The sequence below is a fragment of the Ursus americanus genome, chromosome 3 (genome assembly GCF_024610735.1).
Source record: "Ursus americanus isolate L20-20 chromosome 3, mUrsAme1.1.p, whole genome shotgun sequence".
Lineage (NCBI taxonomy): Eukaryota > Metazoa > Chordata > Mammalia > Carnivora > Ursidae > Ursus > Ursus americanus.
In genome coordinates this window covers 45,430,883-45,454,174 of record NC_142129.1, presented here as the reverse complement: position 1 = coordinate 45,454,174, position 23,292 = coordinate 45,430,883, and the positions used below count along the sequence as shown (strand labels likewise).

The window sequence follows — 23,292 nt, the reverse complement described above, 5'->3', positions numbered from 1 at the left end:
ATATTTTGATATGTAAATCCTTATACTTCTGACTAACTCATTAGCATATGGAGGAAAATCTACTGAAGCAAAGTAAAATTTGACAAATATCCCAAATTGCTCTATCCGGTGATTAGAGAGTCTTTATCGAGTTACATTTGTGTCTTGTCTTTTTAAAAACTCTTTGCCATTTAATAATTAAAAAGAAAAAATCTTGTTTTCATTTAGATTTGGTTAGTTCCTAGGGAGACTGGGCACTTTAATATATATTACTTGCTATTTTCATAAAATGTTAAATTTATGAATTGCCTTTTTGTGTCCTTTGTTCATTTTAATTTAATTTGGGGAGAGAGGCTCTTGTTAACAAGAACCATAAGCTCACCTCCATATTAATTTTGCAAATATTCATTCAATTTTATATTTTTATTTTGTTTGTAGAGGTGGTCAAACACGCGTACAGAGTAATACATATTTTATGTGGTCAAATCTATTACAGATTTTACTTTTTAAATATTTTTCCATTGATTTTTGTAGCTGAAAAGTCCTTCCCTATTCCAAACTCAGATAATCTGTTACTGAATTCTTTACTTTGTAGCTTAATCATTTACACCTAATTCTTTAGTTCATCTGGAATTTATTTTGATGTATGATACAAGGATCTAAATTATTCCTTTTCCCAAATGGCTAACCAACTAACTATTGAGATACTAAATTATGACATCCACTAAGATCTGCTACTTAATTGTTGAGCCAGTTAGAAGGTTCGTGCTTCCAGAATAATCTGAGGCAGTTTGTAGTTCATTGCTTGCAAAAAGTAGTATATAGAAATTAAAACCTCTGGTGACTACCACTCCGCTCACCTTTCCTGGTTTTACACCTGTCCCCCCACTCTCCCAGCTCCTGGTCCTCCTCCAGGTGCATTGCATTACTGAGACTGCAGCCCTGCAGTACAAGTAGAGAGAGAGAGGTATTGGTCTGGGGTGAAAGAATGTCTCGGTGCTGGAGAGAAGTAACTGCGGGCTGCTCACCTGTGAAGACCCCATATCCCTGGAGCCTAGAAATACATGGAAACTTCCTTATAGCACCCTGATCAGGAGCCTCTTAAACACTTAGTTAATAAAACTTCTCCTGGAGGGAGTCAGAGAGTTGACCAATATGTTTAATCCCCAAGGCATTTGTAGTTTACAACTGACTTCACCAATCGTTTTAGGAAGTGTCTATATTGGGGTGGTGGGGAGGATTTAATCAGGTATCTTGCTGCCTAGCAGCCTTCTTAACCCAAAGTCTAGTAATTATTTCCATACTTAAATTATTTACTTCCTTGGAATCAACCCCTTAAGGAGGACTTCAGACTTACCAACCCACTGATGATATAGTAAATGTGTAATGTATATAAAATACATAAGCTTCTTACAGTGCCTTGCCTCACTATCTGCAAGCTTGGATTTTTTTTACTTGGTATTTTTACTTAAAAGATAAGTACATTTTAATCCCTGCAGCCACTCTAATGTAGTATAGCAAAGAGAAAAAACAGAAGAGTTTCAAATCAAAATATTATGCTTTATTTCCCACAACCTTCTCTTACCCAAAAACTCTTCACCATAAACTTTCCCTAAACTTCATATTTTGTAAAAAAAAAAAAAAAAAAAAAAAAAAAAATGTGCTCTGTTTTACTGCAGTTCTAATTCTCTATGTGTCTTCAATAATTGTACCTCATTCCAAAACACGTTGTCAAAAATAACCCTTAGCAGCAGGGACAGATCTGTCTCAGCAGGGTCTCCCATACTTTATGGCTACTTTCATTCCAAGAATAGCACACTCTTCCTTAGTGAATTAATCTTTTAATGGAATTTCTTCTGCATTATTTAGTGAAACGACCCCACAGGGGGCTAACCCACCCTCTGTAAGTAATTAGAGATAAGTATGTTTAATGCATTTCTGAATATTTTACTCTAATACGCTCTTCAGTCACAAATAAGCAGCTGAATCAACCTGCCTTTGGGGCTGTTGAGTCCAGATTTCAAGCTACCCATACAATTGTGCGGCACTTGAGCCACCTGACTGCTCGGTGACTCAAATTTACCTTCTCCAGGGGCAGGAAACAAAACAGCCAGCAGGCTCTCCTGACGTTTCAGATCAATCGTGTGCTTCCTTCTTCCTCCCACCAAATGTTAAGAAACTTACCTGAGTTAGAAAAGTTGCTTCAGCTACTCCCTCCGGCAATGTTCTATCCATAGCTCCTAATTAGGGCTCGACTTGATGTTTTTCTGCTCTGGTTCAAGTTGCACGTCTGTGCCTCCGTCCACCTCCGTGTAGCACACGTCTCCCTGCCTGTGTTCCGGAGTCTGGCTGTTCATCCACCCATGATAGTCTGGCTCCTCCAAGGTCGATCCAAACCCTGGTGAAGAGGCCAGAAATGATGTTAATGACCTTGCTGCCGAGACCACAAGACATGCTGAAGCTAGATGAGGATTTATTTTTAAAAATAGATATGTTTATTTTCCATTATTTAGAAAAGAAAGAAAATTCAAAGTGTTTCTCAAAAAAAAAAAAAAGTATACCCCAGGGTTGGCATTAAAAGAATCCATAAAAAGCTGTAGGACTAGACTTGTATCATTTTCATTTTCTTGACCCACGGGGAGCTTTGCATAGATCCTATTATTCAGGTCAGGGATAACCAGAGCGCCTCACTGTTTTTCAAATTACATTTGGGATCATGGACATATTCCTGTGAAAGGCCTGGAGCAGTCCTGCTCAAAGTATGGTCCACAAAATTGTGCTTGTCCACGTTGAGAAAAGTACAGAAATTGAGACATGATACACACTGTTATCAAGGATGTGGAACTCTCTCTCCTACGTTTCTGGTGGGAATGCAAAATCACACAGCCACTCTGCAAAACAGAATGGCAGTTTCTTACAAGGTTAAGAAACTTTGTACACTTACCACACACCCCAGCACTCTTACTGTGAAGTAGTTACTCAAGAGAACTAACATGTGTCCACACAAAGATCTGTGTGTAGCAGGGTTATTAACAGTAGCCAGAAACCGAAAACAGCCCAAATCTCTATCTGCTAGTAAGCGAATAAACAAACGGAGGTATAAACATATTATAAGATATTATACATAAAAAAAGGAATGGATTGATATATACAACCACATAGATGGATATCACAAATACTATTTCAGGTGAAAGAAGCCAAACACAAAAGACGACATACTGTACGATTCCATTTAGGTGAAATTCTACTAAACGTAAAACTATGGGCAGAGAAAGCAGGTTCATTGTTGTCTGGAGCCGGGCATCAGGGTGGAGGGAACACTGCAAAGGGACAAAAGGGAACTTTTTCAGAATGATGGAACTGTTCTATCTGATTTGGGTGAAATTTGAATGACTGTATACAGTCATCAAAATTTATCAAACAGTATGCGTAACGTGAGTAAATTTTATTGTCTGTACATTAAACCTCAATAAAATGAGAGAAAAGAAAGAAAGAAGGAAGGAGAGAGAGAAAGAAAGAGAGAAAGAGGAGAAGAAAGAAAGAAAGAAAGAAAGAAAGAAAGAAAGAAAGAAAGAAAGAAAGAAAGAAAGAAAAAGAAAGAAGGAAAGAAAGAAAGGTCAACAATAAAAAATCTTCATTCTGAAAGCAAATGCAATGGTTTGAAGGGAAGAAATAAAATTTCATTTGCCCCCCAGAAAAGACAAGTTTGAGCCACAACCAATGAGTCTGAAGTGGAGGTATTTTTATTTTATATTATTCACACTGAGTTCTGAGATTCCTTTGTAAGTGGGGTGCAGGGGGCCAGGACCAGCCCCCACCTCCAGTCTGGCTCCATCACATCAGCCGCTGAGTCAGGAAGCACCCTTAGACCTGGGGTAAATCTGAATCTTTGCTATACACACCTTCAGATCAAGCTTTCAGAGTGTGGTCCACTGTCTCTAAAGACAAAATGTCATTCTTACTATAACCTTTATTTTGTTTTCCTTTTTACCAGCACCTCAGAGAATAGCATCAACAGCTTAATGTTTACTTCAGTGAATCAAGGCTGTTTCCATAGCAACACCTCTAATTCTCTGGAACTGCCATTTTATGTCAATTTACTATTAATGGAAGATGAAACAAAAGAAAGCACACAGAAGAGAGAAAGCTTAGTGCCTAAGACTGACAAGCAGAACAAGGCGGAAGGGAAGTAAATGTGTCATTTGCAAGACTTTTAATACTGAGTGGGCTTTGACGTTATTCAACAGATAACCATTTTGTGCTTGGGTTTATATAATGATTTCATAGGACCATAGAGTCTTTGAGTCAAAATGGCCTTAAAAGTCTCCTGCAAACCTTTATGTTAGAGTACACAACACTTAGTCCCAAAAGGTGTAAGGGATTTAACGAAGGTCATTTGGCTCGTAAGAGGCAGAGCCAAGAGCCGAACACAGGACACGGAACTGATAACCGAGGCTCTTTTTGGGCACATGATAGTGTGTCTTTCACCTGTTAGTCCACTAGTTCAGGCTCCACTTTTTTGTGGAATCCATTGTACTGAACACCAAGAGTTTCACCACCTGGCCTACGAAGAAGAAAGGTGAGGCCATCGATTGTGGTTACTAGGGCCATTGCTTGTAAGAGAGAAGTAAAATCAGATGCCACGTAGCAAGCATGTCTCAGTCAGAATCCAACTGCAAGAAGTAGAGACCTCCCTAGGGATTTTATGCAGAACATGATTTAATACAAGGAATCAGGCACTTCGGAAATTGGTGGAAGGACCGGAAGACTGTGCTGTAGGCTAGATCTCCAAGAATGATGCCCAGAACCATGCAGAACTGACCCATCAGGGAAGCTTTCATGTCTGTCCCAAACAGGAAGGTGGAAAATCAAGAGGCTGCCACTGGAACTATTGGGGCCAAGAAAATGTCCGTGTGGATAAGATCCAGAATCAAGTAGCTGATATCCAGAAGTCACTGGTACTCTCACTGTCCACAGATCTGGAGATTGGACACTGGACTACTTCTGGAAGGAAGAAAACACTACGTTCTATAACCACAAGGGACATGACCAACAGCTCCAAAGCAACAGGAAGGTGACTCAACCTCGTTTCCACCTTTAAATTTCCAGTGAATACATCTCACTGGCAGAACCCGATTTGCACCCAGAACCTTACCCATAAGGAAGTATAAAAAATGTAGTGTGTGTGTGTTTAAGATTGATTGATTGATTGATTGATTTGAGAGAGAGCGGGGATGGACAGAGAGAGGGGGAGAGAGAATCTCAAGCAGACTCCCCGCTGAGCACAGAGCCTGACACAGGGTTTGATCTCACCACCCTGAGATCATGACCTGAGCCGAAATCAAGAGTAGGGTGCTTAACCAATTGAGCCACCCAGGTGCCACCAAACGTAATTTGTTTTAAAAGCTTTCCAATTTCCACCGTACTGGAAGATGTGCTAAGATGAGGAAGGATGGAATGCTGAGGGTCAGCTGACTGTAGTCAGGGGAAGGAATTCAGTAAGCCTGTTGGTTGATGGGTTTTCATACAAATCCACAACCACTGGTGCATTACACTGGAAAGAAGAATACTTTGGTGAAAGTGGGTAAATGAGTGCCCTAAAACACTGCGAGTGGGAGGGAAGGGAGGTGAAGCAGCCACATTGGACAGCATTTGACAGGACCATTCAAACATTTTCAAGCACGTACGTTATGACTCAGTAATCCCACCTATCCTTTTCCAGCCCAGAGAAACACCTGCACATGTGCACTAGGGGGTATGTATGAGGATTTGATTTCAGGTCATGTGTAGCAGTGCAATACTTAGAAGTACAATAATATTCATCACCAAGATAATGACTGAATACTATGGAAAAGCCTTCTTAGGGAATTAAACATAAAAGTAAAATAATAATAATAATAAGAAGATAGGATGATCTGTACTGTCCTTGAAGGATCTTGAGGACATACTGTAGAAAGTTTTCGGGGAAACCTGGTAAAGTTGAGGAAGGGACAGAATGGACAGGGTCTGACTCCTCCCCAGGAAATCTAATGGCTGGTTTAGTGCTCTGTGTGGGAACCAGAGAGCACCACTGCACTGAAAAAGGCCACCTCTCCCAGCAGGTGAGAGGTAGAGGATGGGTGAGGGCTTCTTTAGGCCAGAGCAGCCGTGCAGGACTGACACCCCCAGTTAGGTGGCCTCCTGGGAACCCCAGTTGGAGCAGGCAGTCCAGCGGATCAAACACATTACATGCAGCAGGAGGGGAGCATTCCCAGGCTGAGGGTTAAGACTTCAACATATTTGGGAGGTGGGGGGCAGGATTTAAGCTACAACACAAGGAAATTGACCAAAGCCATGAAGAATGTGTTTTAGACCAACCAAGGAAAGAGTCAAAGACACCCCAGCAGGTAAAAGCTGTCAACCCCCCCATCTCACTTCCTCTCTCCTTTTTTTTTTTTTTTAAAGATTCTATTTATTTATTTGACAGAGACAGCCAGCGAGAGAGGGAACACAAGCAGGGGGAGTGGGAGAGGAAGAAGCAGGCTCATAGCGGAGGAGCCTGATGTGGGGCTCAATCCCATAACGCCGGGATCACGCCCTGAGCCGAAGGCAGACGCTTAACGACTACGCCACCCAGGTGCCCCTCACTTCCTCTCTCCTGCCTTGGCTTTGGGAGGCAACAGCTAAGAGATGGGGGGCAGGGAGTGGGCAGCAAGGAGCAGGACACATCTTTCCCCAAAAGCAGTTACTACCTAACTACAAGCTCTAGTGGGGAAAAGAGCCCCTGTCTTTGAGAGGACTGACGTGTTGATTGATATCTTGGACTGAACATTTTTAAAAACCTCATATTCTGGGAACTTTTAAGCATACAAAAAGTAGAGAGAACAGAATAATGAATTCCCTGTGTACCCATTGCCCAAATTCAACAATTATCAACTCAAGGCCAGTGAGTTTTATTCTACACCTTCCCAAGATTCCCCTTCCCCAGATTATTTTAAAGCAAATCACAGATGTTGTAGAATTTCATCCAGAGATATTTAAAGATGTATCTCTGGAAAATAAAAACTCTTTTTAAAAATAAAACATAACCACCATATCATTATCATATTCTCAAAATTTAAAAAGAACCCCTTAATATCAACTATTTACTAAATGTTCAACTTTCTCCATTTATTGTATAAAAATTTTCAGATGCTTTCTTTATTCACCTGAGTAGCCAAAAAGATCTATACATTGTAATGCGTTGCTATTCTTCTAAGTCACTTTTAATCAATAGGTTTCTCTCTCCTCCCTGACTTCTTTTTTCCTGGCAATTTTTTGCAAAGAAATTGGGTCTTTGCCCTATAGCATTTCCTGTGGCCTGGTTATTGCTGTTCGCATCCCCATGGTGTTATTTACCATGTTCTTCTGTCTCCTGTATTTTCTGTAAATTGCAAGTTGATGCTAGAGCAGTGGTCCTCAAAAGTAGCCCATGGGGATCATCTGGGAGATTTAAAAAATCCTGAAGTCCCGGAGAATTCCAGGTCAACTACATCAAAAGCTCTGGAGGTGAAATGGAGGCACTGGGATTTTAAAAAAACTTCTCAGATGATCCCACTATACATACAATACTGAGCATCACCTCTCTAGAGTTCTACTCATATTTAGTTTCCATTATCCCCCTCTTTGACAGGAGATGTTTGTTGTATACTTTATACTGGATATTTGAAATTTCCAAAGAGGCCTTTGTTTTACGACACAATGAATGTAGAAGTGTCTATGACCTCAGACTGATCAGAAGAGTCTTGAGAATGGCCCTGTTTTTCATCCAGCACCAAGAGATGATTACCCCCACTGAACAAATTCTAAAGGGACAACGGGAGGAAAAATAAAGTCTGTTGGATCATGTCATAAATTGTCCTTAAGCAATGAGCCAGTCACATGTAACTGGATAAGAAGATATTTAGAAGGACACACACAAAACTCATAGCCATGGTGACCTCTGGGAAGTAACTGAATTTGATGTGGCAGGAGAGTGGTTGTGTATGTGTGCATGACAAATTTTAGTCTTATCCCCAATGTTTAAATTTTGGATTGAAAATAAAATCATGTGTTAATTGTGTAAGTGAAGTTTGTGAAAAGGGAAAAAATAGTGGATTTTTTAACATTAAAATTTCATATTTTTCCATTATAAAAGTATTATATTTTCACTAGAGAATGCTTTTAAAATAAAGGAAGAAGAAAAGTAAACTATAAACTATAACTTCCCCACTCCAGACTTACTTTTATGTATTTTCAAAATTAGTTTATTATGGACAAACTGTCTTTCCTTGATTTTTAAACTTCCTTCCTGGTCATAGCTACCAGGTGGTCATCCAATTCATGTTTTTTTCTGCTTGAAAAATTTCAATCACACCTCATAATAATTATTTAATTACATATTTTAACAATTTATATTTATCCTAGGCACTCTATCAGCTATCATTCTCACAAAAACTTGATAACGTGAATTCTTTTATTGTCCTCATTCTAGAGATGATAAGGGGTTTAGAGGAGATAAAAACTTTCCTAAATATGTGACAATGTCTCATCCCCTTTTCTTAGCTAAGAGGCTGGTATGAAGCTGGCTAAGAGTGTCTCCTCTGTGAAGCTGCAAATATTTCAAAATCAAGAAATCCCTACAAAGTCCTCAATGAAGCAGTGAGCCAACGGTGATAAATCAGACAAGTGGGAGAGTTCAAAAGTTGATCTGGAAGCCACAAAACTGAGCCAGGGACTCTGCAAACTATGGAGATACAAGCAGGGATGAATGCATGGAAGGGGGGGACATTTCCAGGCTGACACCTGGGGGAGTGGTGTCACTCATGTCTGTATTTAGTTTGCTGAGATGGGTCAGTATGGGAGTCAGGATCTGGGACCAACCCGTTTCATGTACAGCTCAATACAGAATGCCAAACAAATACATCCTTGATTTTCTTGAGTCGTGGATGCCATAGAGTTGTAGGGCATTGACTTGTCGGCCCCCCCACCCCACCCCCTGACTACTGTCCCCAGGAATTGCCAGCAGAGTTGATTGTAAAGGTCAGCACCTTTACTTTTCCTGGGTGCTCTGGAACAAATAAAACCATTTCCTCCTGCCATTGTGAGCTGTTGTTCTTGATGGGGTAATCATGGCCCCTGACCTACAGATTTGTGCACCTAAAAAGGGATTTATTTTATTTAGTTGAGCTTAGAAGAAATGCTCCTAATTACATATTGCATCATTATCCCATGTCTCTGTTTCTTAATTACATTTGCGTTAGAGTTAACCACTGAAAAAATAAAGTCAAATTGAAAGGTGTAGCAACATGGCTTTCTACAACACAGAAAAAAAAATCTTAAAGATACTTGAAGAGACAAATGTGTTATTTATTCAACTATAGTTTTATTTTTTATGTGATTTTATTTTTTGTTATAGACAGCAGCCAAATAACCTAAGAGCCTTTTTAACGTGTTTTTCTTGGTATCAACAGAAAATCTGTTTTGTGCAAGTGGCAGCAGGGGGCGCTCGTCCTACAGATTAGTTTCTATCTGAACTTTTCTTCCTACAGGAAAACTGTTAAAATGTCTGTATGTTAATTAGTTTATGGCTCTTCAATATACACATATAATTTTATTTATATGTATATGTATAATATTTGTTTATGTGTTTATATAGATATATATTTACAAATATATTTTAATATGTAAATAAATATATTTGTATATTTAAATTATGTGTGTATATGTATATATATATTTATATATTTAGAAAGAGCCATAAATGTAACATACACAAATACAAATATAAATAGATAGATTACGTTTATGTTTTTTCCCCATCCATTAATACTAAAACTACATGTGATTATGTTCCCTTAAGTAATTACCACTTTTTTCTCCTTAAGCATGTTAACTTCCTGTTTCACATTGGGAGCTCACTCAATCTTGAGCACAGAAAATTGGGACTTTGGGGTACTGCCCTCTCATCCTCCAGTTTATGTACTTTTTCTTAGTGTCCTCTCTGGAGAACCAGAAGCCATTTTTGGAGCCCGTGCAGGAGAGAAAGGAGGCACGTTTAGTTTCTCTTGTGATGGCTTTGGTTACGCTCTGCTGTGAATGGGCTGCAAACTGCTCCAACACTCCTTCCATTTCTTCTCTTTTCTTTGTCTCCCCTCCTCTCCCATATCCCTGCTCCTCCAAGCCTCTTCCCATGATTACATGCTTCTATCATTCTGCTCTACCTCCAAAGTCACAGGCATCACTCTCTAAGCCACCCACTTGTGGTAGCAGCCTCCTGCGTGGCCCCAGTGATCTCTGCCTATTTCATATGTATATCCTTAGTGCCTCCGGCATCCAGCAGGGCTAATCTGCATACCCACTAGGATAATGTGGGAATGGTGGTGTGTGACCTGCACAGTTAAGGTCACAAAAGACCTGTGGCTTCCACCTCGCTGTGTCTCAGATCACTGAGCCAGCTGCTATGCTGTGAGAGGCTCACGTCAGTCCCTTGGAGGGTCCCTATTTCAAGGAACTGAGCTCTCTTGCCAACAGCTAGCAGTGGCTTAGCCACGGGAGTGAGCCACCTTGGAAAGCAAATCCTCCAGCTTACCAAATAAAGCCTTCAGATGATGCAACTCTGGTGGCCATTTGACTACAGCCTCATCAGAAACCCTGGGCCAAACCACCTAAGTCACCTTCAAATTCCTGACCCACAGGAAATGTGAGATAATAAATGCTTATTGTTTTAAGATGCGGAGTTGGGGGTAATTCGTTACGCAGCCATAGGGACGAATACTCCTCTCCTGGTGCCTGATGACATGTTCAGCACTGCGGGCTTGTGATTTCACAGACTGGTGGCTTATGCTCTCCAAATTTCAGGATAAAATCCAAATCCCTGACATGGCCCGAGATTGAAAGAGGACTTCAACCACCTCCAATTTGACCTCAATCTGTACTCTCTAACTGATTAAGTTCTTCTTTCCAGCTTCTCTCTTAACTAGGGCAAAAGACCCTGCAGGCAAAGCATCTCTTGAGGGGAACAGGAGCTACCCCCGCAGGCAATAAGGGCTGCCCTGAGCCAGCAAGACTCCGCCCGACTGACTCCAAGACAATGATTGCCCGACCCTTAAATGCCCACCTGCATGTACCCAAGAAACTTTGCACACATTTTCCCTTATACAAACCTGGAAATATTTTCAGCACTTTGGAGATAATCTTTAAGACACCAGTCTGCTGTCTGCCCGTGTTGGCCTCACTGAAATTAATTCCTTTTTGGTTTCACCACCACTCATTTCTCTGCCTTTGGATTTTGTCAGCAGTGAGTGGCTGAACCCGGTCTGTATGGGATCCCAGGGCCAGGTGCTCTTGCATTTCTGTGCCCTGGCCACAAGATCTTCCACAACCGGGTTCCTGCATGCCTCCCACCCGTACCCACTATTCCTTCCCTCCCCCAGGGCCAGCACATGGAAACACCTTCATCTCCTTAATTGTGGATGGATACAACTGACAGATAAAATACAGATTGCCCAGCTAAATTTGAATTTTAGATGAACAACAAATGATTTTTCTTGTTACACCATATTTGGGACATACTTATACTAAAAATATTGCAAGGCACATACTTATTCTAAAGAGTTCTTCATTGTTTATCTGAAATTCAAATTAAATGGGGCATTCTGTATTTTTAGTTGCTGAATCTGGCAACCCTACAGATGTGAAACACTTTCTCTCAGCTCCTGCCCGGATCACTGCACCTCCCTCTAACTTCCTGTCCTGCAAGACTCTCAACCCAGACTTCCATGCCTCTAGAAATCCTATGAGTACTGTCTCCACCACGCACACACCCAGAATGGGTTAGATGTGCCTGCTGCAGGCTCCCATCCCACCTCACCACCCCGACCCCCGCCCCTGCTCGTCATCCCTCTCACGTGCCACACACATTACAGTTATTCATTTTCCTCCAGCGCTAGACTGAACTTCTGGAGGTCAGGCACCTCACCGTAGAGCCTCAGCGGTAAAAACATAAGACGATCCCAGCCTACAGTTGTTGAACTCTTCCAATAAGCTAGTCACTATTCTGAGATATTTGCATATATTCATTCATGAAATCCTCACATCAGCCTGAAGAAGGTACTATTAACATCCCTTTTGCTTCCATCGGTGAGGCAGCTGAGGCATGAAGAGGTTCTGCAACTTCCTCCAAGTGGCTCAGCACTGGCAGCGAGGTTGGAGTTCAAGCCCAGCACCCCTGAGGCTGAGCTAGCCGCCATGCCTCTCAGCCGTGTTCGATGAGTGGGGGGTTTTTTTGGATGCATACAAGAACTCATTATCTGGCTAAGTGTTTTCAATTAAGCAAGTCTCTTCAAACAGGGACCCTGTTAAACTTGGTCCTCTCCATCGCTATCCTTCCTTGCTCTTTCTCCAGCCACCAACACCTAGCACAAAGCATGGTGCTTTCCTCACAGGCCAACAGCAATGAATCATTCAGGTCTGTTTTTCCTTCTTCCGGTCCTGACCACAAATCAAGCATGCCCGTGGGCGCGGCATTCCCTAAGGAGGCATGGACGCAGCCCGGCACGTGCCTTAGGGCTAGAAGCTGACAGAGCACTGTGGTTAATAGCACGAGTTCTAGAATGAAGCTTCCTGAGTTCCCATCCCAGCTCTCCTGCTTATTAGCGGGGTGGGTGTGGATGAGGTCCTGAGACTTTGATTCTTCATATTCGAAATGGAAATAATGACAGATTTCAATTCATAGGGTGTTGTTGAGGATGAAATGAAATGAAAGGGGACAAAATGTGCAAGGCCTGGGATATAGCGTGTACTCAATAAATGTCAGCTTTTACAACTGCAATGACTACAATAGTCATCCCAGTGATAAGCAGATGGAGGCTTGGCACCCCATGAATTTTTGCGACTTCCTCCTCCCCTTCCTCCTGTGCAAAATTTCAGAAAGCAATTAAAGGGGTGAGTTTGCACTGATATCCTCTGGGGTTTCAAGGCCAGCCTTCAAGATCTAAATTAAGAACACAAAATCAGAGGAGGAAAGTGGCCCCACAGCCCAGAGGGAGCTAGACTGAAGCAAGAATATCCCCACTGGCCCTCACTTCCTGTCCCGTTGTGTCAAACTGGGTGGCTGGTCTCCAGACTCAGGTCAAGAAGCAGCTTTGCTTCTGGACGACTACCCCACGAGAAGCCATGGTGCACCCCAGGAAATGAAGCACGCTCCCTCCCAGGCTCTGCAGCCACATAACCCTGCACATCTCCAAGGCACCTGTCTGAAGGAACACTCTGAACTTCCCAAGTGGCCAGAAATACACAAGAATCTCGGTGTCTTTTCGGGGAGTGGTCTAAGCTCACTTAATTATAGGGGTGACCATGATGAAATCGAGGCTAACATTTTTCAGCACTTACTACACGTAGGTCACTGTGTTCACTGCCTTACATATGTTACCTCACTTACTCCCCACACCAATACCATCAGGTTTGGGACCAACGTTATACTTATTTTACAGATGAGAAAATGAATTCATTTGCCCAGGTCATACAGCAAGTAAGAGAAGAACCAGATTTTAAATTCTGTGTATGGAAATAGACTCTTCCGCCGCCCTCTTCCCTACGGCTCCAGGGCTTCTGTTAGGAGACTAGGTCAACACATCCAGCAGATCCTTATGATATAACACACTTAGAGCAGTGGTTCCGACGGCACATTAGAATCACATGGAAAGCTGATTCGCTGGACCCTCCCCAGACCAAATAAATTACATTTTCTGGACGGTATAGAACCAAATCATTGGATGTTTTATAAGATTTCTCTGGATGATTCCAGCGGGCAGCCAGAGTTAAGAACCAATCTCCTGAGGGACACTATTAATGGATATATTAAGCTTTAAAAAGAAATTCCTAAGACTCTCATATCAGAAATCTACCTGGAATAGTGTTTGCTCCTCCCTCTCTAAGCAACAATCTCTGCACAGACTGGAGATGAGGACAGCTCATGGAAGGCTTCGGAAGTTTTTGTTATTCATCTACGATGCCTGCATTAGAAGATTGGTTCACTTTAACACAGAAGTAAGTGCTTCCCTCAGGCCTTAAGGGAAAAACTTTTCGTAGGTGCCTGCCTTGCACTTGCATGAACTTGAGAGTGAGCGCCTCCTTCAATTTTGTCCCTGAGGCATTACCCTTGACTCACCCAACTCCTGACTCTGGCAGAAGTTTTTAGCATATTCTGTAATGTGTAAGACAAAGTGGAAAAAAATGAAGTGGCTCACCAATGTGTAATAATAATAATAATAATAATAATCCTCATTTTATAGTACTTGCACCTGTTCTAGTTATTTATTTACAAGCAATAGAAACCAACCATGGCTAAGAAAATAAATATTTGGAGACATGTGAAGTGGGTCACAGAATCCAAGGAAAAGCAGTGGCCTCAGAAAAGACAGAAACCAGGGTGCCTATAATGATCAAGGATGCAGAAGCTCTTCAGGAAACCATCTTAGACACATTAGCTTCTACCCTTTTGAGATCCTATGATCCTTCTCTCAAGATTCAAATCCATTGTAAGACGTTCTACTTGGTTCCTATGACGGCAGCTTAGCACCTTGACAGACAGTTCCAAGAGCACTGTTTCCCGTAGGATAGTTTCCCAAAGCCAAACCAGCATGCTGTTACAGAAGGGGTGGGGGGCACATGCCAGGCAGGCAAAACCAGTAGGTATTCACTCTAGTACTGTGCCTTTGCAAGGTGTTCTGCATCCATGACATTCCATGAGATAGTTGATGCGGGATATCTAGATTCCAGGTAAATCTCTATCCCGACTCTGCCACGTCCTTAACGTTAGCAACAAGTACTCAGTAAATTAAAGGGGTGCTGCAAATATATAGTGTACCCTTATAATCTACTTTCTGAGAAACATGGGCTTGAGAAATCATTGCTCTTGCCCTTCTCCTTTGCTCACTTCTTCAGCCCATTCCATTCCCCCTTTTTCAGCAGCAGAATCTGAAAATCCCTAAAGGTGATCTGAGAGGACAGTTCACAGCACAATCTGCTTATCTGTGAAGATCAGCTGAGAGCCTGCTAATGTGACCAGCTTCTTCTGCTTTGGTCCTTGTGTGACTTAGAAGTACAAGTACTCTGAGGTACCCTGAGGACTATGTCTTCACCTCCATCATTGATTGGCCCACGCTCTTGCCCAAATCTTCATCCGCTGACAGTGGCCATTTTCAGTGAATGGAAAGACGGTACCCAGTTAAATTTGAATTTCAGATAAACGGTGATTAATTTTTATTTGTTGTTTATTTGGAATTCAAAGTTAACTGGGTGTCCTGTGCTTTATCTGGCATCCCTACATTCACCCACTGTGAACACACTTGCCACTAGGCTTCCTAACAGCAGCCCTGTCTAGCCCAACAGGACCCAAGATGGGAACAGGATTGCCTCTATTGAGCTGTATATGCCAAGTCAAACACAAAGTACATTTCCTGGCAGCACAAACTCACAAGATGCTTGCAAATTACAAATCTGTGCTCAAATTCGTTGGGGAAACTCTGCATTCCCTTCAACTCCAATCCCTTCCATCCCAGTTTAGAGATTATTTTTGTCTAATATTTTGGTTCTTTTATTATCTATATAATATTATTATATATATTACATGTAATATTACATATAGGACAACATATGTAATATTATCTATGTAATAAATGCATATTTCAAATATTAACTTTATACATGTAAGTATTTAGATTTATCACCTTTTTAAACCAATTTCCTTGCTCACCATTCCTTCTTCTGAGACCTTTCCTCTGGGATCAGTTTTCTCTTCCTAAAGGACACCCTTTTTGTGAAAAAGAACTAGAAGTTCCCTTTAGTGAGATCTTTTGGTGGCAAACTCTCAGTGTTTGTGTGTCTGAAAATTTCTTTTTTTTACCTCTTTCTTGGAAGACAGGCCAATTGAGGATACAATCCTCAGTCCTGGACAGTTACTTTCTCCCAGCATTCCACTCAACATTCTACTGTTTTCCAGCTGTGGTGTGACTAAGAAGTCTGCTGTCGTGACATCAGTACCGGACATTTCTCTGTATGTAATCTTTTATCTCTGACAAGATAAACTATCTTTTCTTTGTTTTCATAGATTCGTTACAATAGGTTTAGATACGGTTTATTTTTACTAATCATGCTTAGGATTCATTGTGATTCCTAAACCTGTGGATTTATGTCTCCTATAAATCCATACTATTTCCTGCCATAATCTATGTATATATTATCTCTTCTCTCTCTACTCACTCCTCCTGGAACTCCTATTAGACATAGTAACATCTGCACATTTTCTGTTTCTTTTAAACTCTCCATATTTATCTTGCTATGCCACCATCTAAATAATTTCTTCAGATTTACCTTCTAGTTTACAAATTCTGTTTTTAACACTATCTTATCTGCTACTTAATCTGAACATTGAATTTAAATTTCAATAATGATGTTCTTATTTCTACAAATTCTAGTTATTTCTTTTTCAAATCTACCTGTTCCTTTGTAAAATCCTCTTATTCTTCATGTTTTTATTCCCTCTTTCCTTTATTCAAATAATTTAAATACTTTCACTTTATATTTCATATCCAATAATTCCAATATCTGAAATCCTTGGAGATAAAATTCTGATGTTAATTGTTTCTGCAAACTCATAATAGTTTATTTCTTTACACGTTCTGTAACTTTGAATTTTGAACTCATGTCCTGTGGACTTTATCTATGGAAATACTGAAGGGCTTGGGTGGAGAATTAGTAACTCCAGAAAGGAATTTCGTTTTCCTGTTCAAGGAACACTAGAGCGTCATAATCTGAAATTATAGTAAGTTAATTTTCTTACCTCATGTTTGCTCAGATGATAAAGGGAGTCTGTTATTCTGAAATATAATGTGAGACTTTTCCCACATAAATAACATAGTCCAAGGTAGAAGCATCCCTTACCATCTCCCTTTTCTTGCAGAGATTTTTTTCTAGTTTTTCCTTTCATCTAACGGAGTAAACCCTTGAGGATTCAAGTTTAATGGCAGTGTCTCAGTTCTAACTTCTGTCTCTCCTGCAGCTGTTAAAACTCAGAGTGCTGGGTTTCCAGGATTGGAAAAATGCTTCCAGTTCACATGTGGCTTTAGCACTTGCTTACTGGCCTGGTCTCTCCTTTGTATTTTTGCCCCTGAGGATTTCCCTAACTTTGAATTGCTGTGTATTTTACTTATATATTTTACCCAGAACTTCTAGGTGTTTTGTGAAGAGGTTTTTTTAGATGCCTGGTTCACTAGGTTACTAGAAAATGGAGTCCCAAACTGCATTCTCTAGCTCTCTCTTGGAGATTCACATTGCGTGTCAATCAGCATACGCAGAGTCCTCAAGTAAATAAACCAATGAAGACTTGTTTAGATCAGTGTTTCTGGATTTTTTTTTTTTCATCCTGAAACCCATTGTTCAAATAATACTTATCCTTTAGAGCTAGTAATTTCTGGAACACTCTTCAAGAAACAGTGGTCTAATAATTTGAAGAGTGATAGTGAGTGAGAGTCTGCTGATGGACAGAAGCACTTCTTGTTAAGCTTGGGGAGTGGCCAAGGAAAACTTGACCAACTAATCATTCTTGCATTCCTGGGAGCTTTTTTGCTTTTTATTTTGGGTCCTATATGGAAGCCAGAAACACTGTATGTTTGCTCTTCTCTCTGCCAGCACACAAGGCTGATGTTGTCTCTCTTTTCACAGGGAAAGAAGGGAAGAACTTTCCATTCTAGTCCTTGTTTTCATGCCCAGAAGTTTCCATGTTATTATTCTGGATGTTGAAATTTTCCAAAACCAGTGACATGCAGTGTTTCGGTAGAACAGTTGTATAAAATCTGTTCTGCCATTTTTGAATAAGGAAACTTATCATATTTATTTTTAGACCATAAACTGTCTATTTTTCTGACAGCTCAGGAACAACCAACATTGAAATACAACTTTGCATAGAGCTGTTCCTAACTGAGGGACAGAAGTTAAACTAGTTCTCCAAAAGTTGAAAAAAGTTTAAATGAGCTGCCTGAACGGAACATAATCCTATGATTATGTTCAATTGTGTCACAGTGAATAAAGTGGGCATGTCATAAAATTCTTTCAAACCCGATTATAGACAGTCCATGTGCTTCTGGAACAAGATTTTCCTAAGTTGTGGAGTTGCATAGTTCAGAAAACTAAATCTGTGTATATTTTCAGAGACTAGAAGAGTAGAGCATTGTTATGGAAATTATAATAATGCAGTGTTAAAATCAAACTTTATACAGAAAATAAATAGAAATAAGATTTCCCTAGGAAATATTTTTATTGTTTGTCTGATTATAGTAAAAAAATTTATCAGAAGACTGGGGTAAAGAATTGAGTGTTTTCCAGCCTTAAGGTCTGTCTTTAAATTTCCTTTACTGCCTTTAATACTACTACAGATTTACTAGACAGGCTTCTAAAATAAATAATCCAGAACAAACAATGGCTATATTATGGGCAATATCTTTCTAGGGTGACTAGAAGATGTTGTACCATGTAATTGGGAGGAAAATCTCGGTAAAATGGTTAAAACTGTGTTCTTATCCTCCCCAGAGAATTCTTGACATTGATAGCAGAGGCTGAGGATGTTGCTGTTGCCATTGGGGCGTGGGGACTTGCAAAGTGTCATATCTAATTCCCAAGGAACAAGCAGTATTAGGTTCAAGGAAAAAGCAGGAGTGGGCTCACCCACCTCACAGAGAAAGAGAAACCAGTCTTGATATCATATAGGGCCAACCTGAGTCTGGTTCAAGGTGTACCGTCTGCGTCAATCTGAAGTTAACATCATCTACCCAGGGGGAAAGAACATGATTGTCTAAGGCCAGGGTAAGCAGTTACACCACTGCGAGGTGGAATCCACTCCTGTACCATTGTCTGAGGAAATAGAATACTGATAAAATCCTTTGTGTCCAGTCCAAGTTAGGGATGATATAGAGAGAGGTTTACACAATAGGCCATTGCCTGAGACACCCACAGAAGGCTGTTCTCCATTCCCTACCCATATCTGGAATGGAACGGAAGAAAAACAATACGCCCTCTAGTCCCACCATCTTCCTCGGTCAGACATGCTCACTTCCAACCTTACTCTCAGTTGATCCAGACCATCTGAACTTTTCCCTTAGCAAAAGCTCCATGGAAACAGGGAGACATCATTTTGCTATCTGGCTATCCTCACAGACCTACAGAGAACAGAGGATCTGCTACATGTGCTTATGTCATAGCCATGTCCACATAACAGAAGAAAGGCATGATGGAAGCACAGAAAACTTAACACAAACTGTCAGAGTTGCCTGCTTTGTGGCAATAACCTTGGCATGACTTCGCAGGGGCAGAAAACACCCAAGTTCACATCCATGAAACTGTTCCCAAACCAGGCAACCCCAAATGCCAGGCCACCCAAAAGGGTCAAGATGAGTATGAAAAAAAGGAGGAAAGTGATTAGATATGAGACTCAAAGTTCTAATATGTCCAATTGGCTCTTCACACCTGCATTGTTCCCTGCACCCAGCTTTGTGAAGTTCGGTCACCAGTTGTGAGCTGGACTAATAGACATGACATTATGCCACATTCATCTCAAGCACCCACATAGGAGCTCATGGTGGGTCCTGACTTCCTTGGACATATTCTCATGACTTAAAAGTCCTACAAGCACCCAAGCAGGGGAAAAAAAAAAAGGTAAAAATAAGTAATGGAAAGAAGTTTTACTTTTTTTTTTTTAAAGAAGGGTAACTTTAATTTGTTTGCAATTTTAATCCATGAAGCTAATGTTATGATGTTTACTAAATTTTGTGAAGAAAAAGCTCTGTAACTGTCAAATTTTATAGTCGAGCAACAAAAAGACATTTTCAGAAGCACTTCAAATTCAACATTGGTAAATGGAATTCATCATTTCTCTTCAAAATCCCACCCTTCTCAGGTGTTTCTCTTTCATGAATGGCATTACCATGTATCTATTTTCAGATCAAAGATCAGAAAAGCTTTTTTGCTTCCTTCCCCTTCCTCATGCCCCACATTCAAATTCCAAGTTGTGTCACTTCTACATTTTAATGAACCCATTCTTTTTCCTTTATCCCCAATTCCTCCTCCCTAGTTCAGGTGACCATGAACTTCCACCTGGATACTAGCATGGCCTGTTAGACTGTCTCCCTGATTCTACTCTTGCCTTTTCTCCATCCATCTATCAATGCAGGCAGGCTCTTTTCTCACCAAGAACCTTTCAAGGACTCCCTAATATTCTTTAAGGAATATCTGAACACTTTTTCTTGGCCTATCAGCCCTGCAGGATCTAGCACCTGCCTTCCTCCCTAGATACTTCTCTTGCCCCTTTCCTGCTCACTCTGCATTCTGCCCATGTTGTCTTTGAGTGTCCAAACACACTGTACCCTCTCCCATCTTTGCACAGGATTTCTGGCTAGTTTCTCTTCAACGTCTGGTCTTTACTTAGATATTCCTTGTTTGAGGAAGCTTGCTTGAGCCTATAAGTCAGGTTAGATGGTACCCCATGTAATTCTATAGGACCCTGTATGTCTATCAGAACATAGCATTTTTGTTGCAGATTGCTGGCCTATATTTTTTCCCCAGAAAGTAAGTGCTATGTAGCACCAATGCATAGCCGAGTGCTTCCCTACGGTGACCTAAACAAATATTTTGAATGCATTAATAAGTAAACGAATGAATAAATGAATAGATGTTCAACTACTTATAAGATCTACCTCTTCTATACTCTTTTTGGAAATAATTACTTAAAGATATACCTGGGCTGAATCAGAGATAGTAAAGATTAGCATAGCATCAACGGGAAAATTGTAGATCGAAAGGATAAAATGATCTCTCCTTATTCAGTTTTCATGCCAACCTCAGGAATCCAGTTGAATTATGTAATTCCAAGTGGATCCTGCAGTCTCAGGATGAAGTTTGACCTGCGTTCTTTTAATTCACTAGTCACTGCAGTCCTCTCTTCCTTCCTCCGCGTATGCTTCTTGAGCTATAATCTCCACCCAACCAATCAGATGGAATCTCTTGACTTGTTTGATGACTATTTGAAACAATAACTGCTGTTGTTCTTCCAGAACTTGCTAACAATGGCTAAGTTTTTAACTCAGTTGGGACACTATGCCAGAAGAAATACTTAACAAAAAGTCCCCCCTTCCCCCCACTTTGTAAAAGCAGACTTACATGGAACAACATAATGGACATTCTCATGGCTGAGCAATTTGAATAATGACATCTTGGATCCTTAAATCTTATTTTAAATGATTCTGAGAAGTTTTTTGTTGTTGTTGTTGTTGTTTTGTTTTTTGTTTTTGTTTTTAATTGGGAAAAATCTAATAAACTGCCCAGGGGTAGATACTACTCACCAGATCTCTCTTCAGAGCGTGAAGTTGAGTTCCACTCAGCTGGGGAGGGCTGTGGGTATCCAATGAAGTACCTTGAGTTTATTCTGTAAGCAAAACATTAGCACTTTATACCATAAACGCCCAAAGCAGCCCAGGAGATGATTTGCAATTACTATTGACCATTGAACAACACAGGTTTGAACTCCATGGGTCCACTTATCTATGGATTTTAAAAAATAAATACAGTATAGTACTATAAATGTATTTTCTCTTCCTTGGGATTTTCTTAATAACATTCTCCTTCTGTAGCTGGCTTTATTGTAAAAGTACAGAGTATAATACATATAACAGGCAAAATATGTGTTAATCAACTGTTTATGTTATTGGTTAGGCTTCTGGTCAACAGTAACTATTAGTAGTTAAGGTATGGGGGAGTCAGAAGTTATACATAAATTTTCAACTGCACAAGGTGGGCTCAATGCCCCTAACCCCTGTATTGTTCAAGGACCAACTGTATGTTCAGGTAGTTGTTTCCACCAATCATTGGCCCAGTTCCAAAGTCATCAAGACTCTCATTGGTGTCATCCCATTTCATTTTGTGACCTGTATTCTATCTCCTGCTGCCTTCTCTTTAATATTCTCCCCCTCCCCAAAAGCTCTTGATTTCCTGGCTACTCTCCCAACTTCCCCATGTAGAGAGTTCCCTACTCTACACAATCATCCCAAGTTCTTCCTCCCATCCACCCCATCCAAGAACATTGCTCTTCCCTTAATGTTATTGATAGTGGATGAGAACTTATCTAGCTATAGTAATTCATAATAAAGGAGAAACTACTTATAAATTTTAACGTTTACTTTCAAGGGGTATTGACATTTTAATAGAGGTCCTTGTTAACCCATTGTAGTTAGAACAACGGAGGAAGGGAGGTAAATTTTTTTGAGATACTTGCCTCATTCTCAAACTAAGTCAATTCAACTTCCCAGAGCCAACAACTTTGGAAATGTTGTCAACCCTTTTAGATACTTGTAAATTCAAAACTGAGAGCTGTAGGAAGCGGAATCCAGGTGATCTTCTGCATTCAGGCCAATGTCAGGGAGTGCTGATGCTCACAACAGATGTTATTCTCCTCCTACTACACAGATGGTCAATGCAGGTGAGTGATGCAAGCGAGTGGTGGTTTGACAAAGACATGCCTGCAGTCTAAGGACAGAACCAGGAATTCCTTTGACCCCTGGAGTTGGATCACATGTTCTCCTGTTTATCCTACTATCCTCCTATTCAGGGCACACTCAGCCTGAGCCTATGCCCACATCCAGGAAGGAGGTGAAGAGGAGATGTGCATGGATAGCACTCTGTGAGCTGGAAGGGGGAGGTAGGGGGGTGAAGTGTGGAACAGATGCAAGGGCTGGTTATTATTAGTGCCCTTGGTAAACAGGAGAGCAGCTTACCCAGGGATGAAATCAGCTGTTTTTGTACTGGGGCAAGTTCCAGAGATGACTGCCTCTGCTCTCTTCCCAGCTTGATCTGACTCTCTGAAATTTGAAACTGCTTTTCCTGCTTCTAATTTCTTATTTTTTTTTTAAGATTTTTATTTATTTGACAGAGAGAGACAACCAGCGAGAGAGGGAACACAAGCAGGGGGAGTGGGAGAGGAAGAAGCAGGCTCCTAGCGGAGAAGCCTGATTTGGGGCTCGATCCCAGAACACTGGGATCACGCCCAGAGCCGAAGGCAGATGCTTAACAGCTGTGCCACCCAGGCGCCCCCTGCTTCTAATTTCTTTACTCTCAGTGTACTTGCTGAAGCCAGGTACATAATAAAATAATTATAATAATGATAACAACTATTGTTACTAACCATCTAGGAACAGTTCCGAGACTTCATATATGTAAACTCAGTTTTCCTTACAACCACCCTCTGACAGAGGTGCTATCGTTGTCACTGTT

At 40.8% G+C, this 23,292-nt stretch overlaps 1 long non-coding RNA gene across 1 annotated transcript in view; it reads right to left on the bottom strand.

Moving 5' to 3' along the window:
* Window positions 1–1,324: 1,324 nt before the first annotated feature.
* The window catches only part of LOC123789575 (uncharacterized), a 43,734-nt gene continuing 21,766 nt past the window's right edge, over window positions 1,325–23,292 (bottom strand). The window contains exons 2-3 of the long non-coding RNA XR_006778841.2: window positions 21,369–21,451; window positions 1,325–2,377 (exon numbers count right to left, since the gene is read on the bottom strand). This is a non-coding gene — a long non-coding RNA (uncharacterized LOC123789575). The remainder of the gene's footprint in view (window positions 2,378–21,368; window positions 21,452–23,292) is intronic.